The sequence below is a fragment of the Vulpes vulpes genome, chromosome 4 (assembly GCF_048418805.1).
Source record: "Vulpes vulpes isolate BD-2025 chromosome 4, VulVul3, whole genome shotgun sequence".
Lineage (NCBI taxonomy): Eukaryota > Metazoa > Chordata > Mammalia > Carnivora > Canidae > Vulpes > Vulpes vulpes.
In genome coordinates this window covers 90,662,060-90,668,684 of record NC_132783.1, presented here as the reverse complement: position 1 = coordinate 90,668,684, position 6,625 = coordinate 90,662,060, and the positions used below count along the sequence as shown (strand labels likewise).

At 41.3% G+C, this 6,625-nt stretch overlaps 1 pseudogene; it reads left to right on the top strand.

Annotated features, from left to right (window-relative positions):
* Nucleotides 1-229: 229 nt before the first annotated feature.
* On the top strand, nt 230-3,169 carry LOC140598755 (serine/threonine-protein kinase MARK2-like; annotated as a pseudogene).
* Nucleotides 3,170-6,625: the final 3,456 nt, after the last annotated feature.

Below are 6,625 nucleotides of genomic sequence, written 5' to 3'. Positions count from 1 at the left end.
GGCAGAAGCAACATGGAGGAGATGGCATAGACCTGGAGGGTGCAGCCACTACCATTGTGAGTCTCCTCAACAAGCTCAAGAGTGAGGTGACCCCAGAGGGGCTGCAGACATGCAGGAGGAAGAGTTTAACATGTGTGCACTCTCTGTTCTCAACACCCAAGTTCTCATTAACTACAGCAAAAACTAGAAGCTCTGGGGCCATGGGAGAGCCTTCAGCAGGCACTGCAACATGGTATTGGAGGATATGAAGGAGATGTGGACCGTGGTCCCCAAGAGTGCTAAGGCAAGAAGTCTAAGCCAGTCAACAAGTACAACTCCAACTCCAAGATGTTTCTGAATCTTGGTCACTGTTGTCCTGCAGGACTGCCCATCACTATCAGAATCCCCTCCCCGATCCTGAAAAGATCTGCCTTTTGTAATGGGAATAATAAAGACCTGTTTTTCCTAAAAAGAAAGAGGAAAAGGAGAAGGAGAAGGAGAAGGAGAAGGAGAAGGAGAAGGAGAAGGAGAAGGAGAAGGAGAAGGAGAAGGAGAAGGAGAAGAAAAGGAAGGAAGGAAGGAAGGTATTCAACCAAAAAGCAATAGAGTACTCATACATGCTACAGTATGAATGAACCCTGACAACATGACGAAAGAAGGCAGACGGAAAAGACCACATATGATATTATTTCATTCATATGATATGTCCAGACCAGGTTAAATTATTTTTTTAAGATTTCATTTATTCATGAGAGACATACAGAGAGAAAGAGAGAGGTAAAGACATAAGCAGAGGGAGGAGCAGGCTCCCCACAGGGACCTGATGCAGGACTCGATCCCAGGACCCCAGGATCACAATCTGAGCCAAAGGCAGAAGTTCAGCCACTGACCCACCCTGGTGTCCCTCCAGATCAGGTTAATGTGCAGAAATAGAAAGTAGATTTGCGGCAGCTTAGGCCTGGGAGTGTGTGTGACATAAGATTTCAAAGGGAGATGATACCTCAAAGGGCAGGGGTTTATATTTCAGGCGATAAAAAAGTTTTAAAACTGATGTGGTGATGGTTGTAAATATACTAAAAATCATTGAATTGTATACTTTAAATATAGGAACTGTATGGTGTGTGAATTCTATCTCACTGAAGCTGTAAAAAAAAAAAGGTGAGAAAGCCACTGTTGATCATCTTTAACTTTATAGGTTCACTTCTTGCGATGACCTCTACAGGAGCCATTGTTTTGTTTTCTAAACCCCTGTTTAGTCCATGGCTGGGCCTCAGAAATGTATTTGCTATTGAGGTTTGAAGTCTTCCTAGTTCAAAGAGCTGGTTTCTGATGACCTGAGAGATATTGACCAAAGGTACCTGTTTCCTCCTTCAAATACATCTCATTGGCATGGTGGGATTTCTGTATGTTTAATTTTTATTATTTTTTTCTTTTTCTTTACTTTGTTATTTTTCTCACTTTTAGTTTTTTTCCCTACATCTCTTTCTTTATTTCTTTTATATTCCTTTTATCATTAGGATTTTTTAAAACATTTTGTCTGGCACTGTGTTTTGACTCCATTACAATGATCAGTTTGTCAAATAGACTTGGAAATGATTTTCTTTCCAAATGATTTGGACCAAACTTATCACCAGCTTTTTCCAATTTTAAGCCTACCTTGGGACACTTTGAGTGAAAGTCCAGCAATGAGTCCAACATAACTGCAGGGCCTCTCAGCTATCTTTGTTGAGGAGGAGACCCATGTTGGCAAATCTTCATCACAATCCCCAAGGGTAACTTGACCAAGGTGAAGCTGGCCTGGCACATCTTGACTGGGAAAGAGGGAGCCATGATGTCAGCTTCCAGAAAATACCTATGAAGTCAGAATCTGAAAAGCTTTGAATCATCCCAACATATTTAAAATTGAGGGGCTCAAGACTGAGAAAGCACTCTACTTCATGGAGTATGCTAATGGAAGAGAGATTTGATTACCTAGTGATTCATGGCAAATGAAAGGGAAAAAGTCCTCAAGTAAATTACATTAGAAAGTGTGCTGTATAGTACTGCCGCCAGAAGTGGATTGTTTGTAGAGACCTTAAAGGCAAAACACCTGCTCTTGGATGCCGACAGGAATATCAAGTGTATCAATTGACTTCAGCAACAAACTCACCTTTGACAACAAGCTGGATGCCCTCAGTAACAGTTCCTCTTTTGCTGCTGCCCAACTATTCCAAGGTAAATCTTATGATGGACTACAACTGGAGGTGTGGAGCCTGAGGGTTATCTGATATACAGTGCTCATCTGATCCCTGCCTTCTGGTACACAGAATCTCAAAAGTCTAGGAGGGCAGGTACTGAGTGGAATATGCCATATTCCCTTTTATTTGTCCATGAAGTATGAAAACCTGTTCAAGAAATTTCCTATTCTCCGGGCTCCCGGTGCTTGGAGCCTGCTTCTCCCTCTGCCTGTGTCTCTGCCTCTCTCTCTCTCTGTGTGACTATCATAAATTAAAATAAACAAATAAATAAAAAAAAAAGAAATTTCCTATTCTCAATCCCACCAAGAAAAGCACTCTTGAGACAATTATGAAAGATTTATGGATGAACGTAGGTCACGAAGAGGAACTAAAGCCTATTTGGAGTTATTGCCTGATGAAAATGACCCCTAGAGGACTGAGTTGATGGTGTAAGTGGGTTACATAAAAGAAGAGATCAAGGATTCACTGATGGACCAGAAATATGAGGTGATGATCACTCATCTGCTCCTTCACATAAGAGATCTGAGCTGGAGGGCTATACCATCACCCAAAAGCCCAGTCTTTAGCATTCCTTCCTCATCCCATATAGTACAATACAGCCTCTCTGCCATAGCCAGTGGGGTTTCAGTGATCATGCTGGTCCTGCTATTCCCATCTCTAATTCTCAGAATACTCGGGATAGTCTCAGGAGGACCAGGAACCAGAAGAGAAGGGCAGGAGCACACTTGCCACCCCCCTACCTACCTGTTCTGAAGAGGAAGAAGATAACTCATGTTCTATTCACAAATCATGACCTTTCCACCTGCACAAATCAAAGCATCAGTTCCTCACTTTTGGAAGAGGCTAACCTTGACCAGGCCTCCATCCAGAATATGAAGGGACTATGTGAAGGCCTGGGGTCTCCATGGTTACTGCTTCTGCTGCAGTTGGCAGGATTTGCCCCACCTGCATGAGAAACCCATGACAGCCTTGGTACAGCCCAGCCAGGCCTCTGGATGGTGCTCCACAGACACTAATGTTGAGGTGCCATGTCAGCACATCCCTGTCAACCTGTCTCTGTGGCTTCCCTCTCTGCCCACACATCAGCAATACTGGAGCCCCAAACAGAAAACCCCTTCCACACCAAGAAGTTCTGATAGGTGCATAACCAGCAGAATTTTCCCCATCGGAAATTCTCCATATGACTCCATAGAGGAGTCAGGGCCAGCAGGGTAACTGCTTCTGCAAGTTCAATTTCAAGATTATAGAGACATCTGTAATTCAGGTTTTCCAGAAAGATCCTGCATGAACCCGAAAGCAAAGACCTAGTAGAGATGCTCAAACTTTACATAGTAGGCTTGGGCTGCAGAAGCAATGATAAAAGAATTTCTAGATGCCAAATGGTGCTCACTATACTTTACATGGAGAATGAAGATCACAAGCTCCATAGGGTCTATTGGGACATCTATAAGGTCCTGGACGCAAATAGCTGCAATACCAACTAAACAAAAAAATACGTGCTACTCAGTATACATAGCTCCCAGAGCCACAAGGACCACATGCAGGGAAAGATGGAGCATGCAAAGAGCCATAGAGATCACTCAATGGGTTCCACTTACATGAATATCCAGCACGTCAATGGTCTTCAAAAAACATTGCCCCTACAATAACCATGGAGGCAAAGCCATGGAGCCACCAGGAAGACAAGAGGAGAGGAAGTGTGGCCCTAGCTGCTAGGCCAGCCACCCTGCCCCAGACTGGGAGAAACTGCAGAGATTGGACTGTTGTACTTCCCCTGGGCACCCCTCCATTCCCCTGACTCTCCCCATTTTGTTTCTGTTTTTGTTTCTCTGTTTTTGTGGGGGTTGGGAGGTGGTTCTGTTGAAATAATCTCTCTTCTCTCTCCTCATGTCCTACCTTTTGCCCCTAATGTCTATTAGTATTTCTTTGAACTGACTAGAATAAGCCATTCTTTATAATAGACTACATGGTACATAGTAAATGCATTTACATCATGCCTTCTGGTGCCAAAGGGAAGAAGCATATAGATGTAAAAATTTCAGATCAGGTGGTTTAAATGGTAATCACTTAAAATCAGGGGTGACATGAGAAGACAGGAAAAACACTTAGTTGCTTCTGCAAAGAAAAATAAATATCTTTTCCCTGGAATAAATATAAACCAATAAAGCTCAGCCAAATGACCTCATGACCATAAATGTTCTCCAGGCAAACACTAAAAAGTGTTAAGATGAGCATATCTAACCTATTGGAATAAAGTTGTTCAGTGTAAGAGCCCCTGCATTCCATACCTTTAGGATAGATTAAATATTTTATCTTCAAAGGAACAATAATCAGATAGGGATAGTAAAGGAATTGGCTTTATTTGATATTTGATTTACTTTCCCTGCCATTTCAATGAGTCACCTTTTGGTGTTGATCTTCAGTTCAACTCCTGTTGTAGCACCAGAATCCTGAGTGATGAGGAAAAAAAGAATGGTTTCATTTAGGAGAAGTAAATATTCCAGTAGCTGTGAACTCAGGATTTAAAAATCATTCTAACTTGCTGAAGGCAAACAAACCTAGCATAGAGTCAAGTGAGAAGCAAATGGTAGAAATACTTATGTGAGTCCAATCCCTGGGTATATAAAGTGTGTGGCTAATCTGTGGCTTGCCTGTTATTATCTGCCTCATTCTTCCCCCATTTTCCCCAGGACTTCTTAAACCACTGCCTTTCCAAACTTGCCTCTATAGACCAAGTGATTCCTTCATTTTTCATTTGCTTCATTCATCTAATAAATATTAACTTAGTGGCCACCAAGTATGGTGCTCATCTGCGAGGATACAATATTTAAAATAATTTATACCAGACAAATGCATAAGCAAAATATACTGTGCTAAGAACTATTTTAGGGTAGCTACTGACAGCACTTGAAACAGAGAATTATATCATTATTTATGGGTAGAATAACCAGCAGATAAGCAGAAATATGAGCTATAAATATATATGGAACCACATTTTAGGAAGAAAGAGCTGGCACAAATTCACAGAGCCTGGAAGGTTCTCTGAGATAGGTAATGGCATATAATTGGGTATAACATAGTTAGGACATGTGGCAGAAATGGTGGCAGATGACATAGCTGAGATCAGATAAGCTGAGATCAGATTCTGAAGACCCCTAAAGAGCTTGGTCTTTAGCCTGGAAGTGAATCATCAATGACTGTGATCAGATGAAATGTAGATTTTAGGATGATCATTCCATTTTCAGGATGGAGAATACACACTAAATATTCCAGCTTCTGATTCTTACATGATATGTAGAAAAAGAATTTTGAAACCACAGCCTTTGCTAACACATATTAATTACCAAAGTGTTGCTTTTTTAAAAGGGACACATTTTTAGTGAAACTACTGCTAAGTACAATTCTCCCCACTATTCAGTAGGCTCTAGGAAAAATGGGGGGAATTATTTCTACATATTTGAGAATTAAAGCAGGCGGTAATATGGTGAGTACAGAGACTCAGAGTTTCTCTCTTTTGAAGTTCAGTGATTGCCAGTAGACAAAGATACTGAAATACAACTCATACTCAGGTGAAAACAACTGCTTATGGGAGGCATAATTTAGAATCCCTGTCCAATCTCAGGCCTGTGTTTGATGAACTTTCTCTCTCCGATAACCCCCAAATATTCAATAAGGACTCTGTCCCCAAGCCCTGGCTGCAGATGATTGGACCAATGATGGATACATGACCTAAGGACAGTCAAGCCCTTAAACTGATCTAATACACCCATTGCCTAACTCGGTAAGATACTCTCCCTTTCCACATAGACCAGAGTCTGTGAACAACCATCTTTGGTATTACCAGGTCGCTTATTAGAAATGCAAAATCTCAAACTCTAATCAAGACCTCCTGAATCAATACGCGTTTTACCAAGGTTCCCAGGTGACTCATATTCATATTACATTTTAAGAAGCACAACTCCAGACCAGCAGGTCTGACTCATGAAAATTTAAGTTAAGAAACACTGAAAATAGGAGAGTTATTATCAGACTAGAAAGAAACACTTATAGAATTTAACTGTGTTCATGTTCATAGCCAACCTTGTGACTTCTGCTACTAAAAGTACCTGGAGCTACCTCATGTCTAGACTTTCTCTCTAGTTCCAAGAATTTAGATTCCTTCTGTAGTGTTTCTGTTTTTTTTAAAGATTTTTAAAATTAATTAATTAATTACTTAATTATGACACAGAGAGAGAGACAGACAGAGACAGACAGACAGAGAAGCAGGCTCCATGAAGGGAGCCCGACATGGGACTCGATCCCGGGTCTCCAGGATCAGCCCTGGGCTGAAGGCAGCGCTAAACCGCTAAGCCACCAGGGCTGCCCAGTGTTTCTGTTCTTAAAATGTTTTATAAAAGTCAAATTTTTCA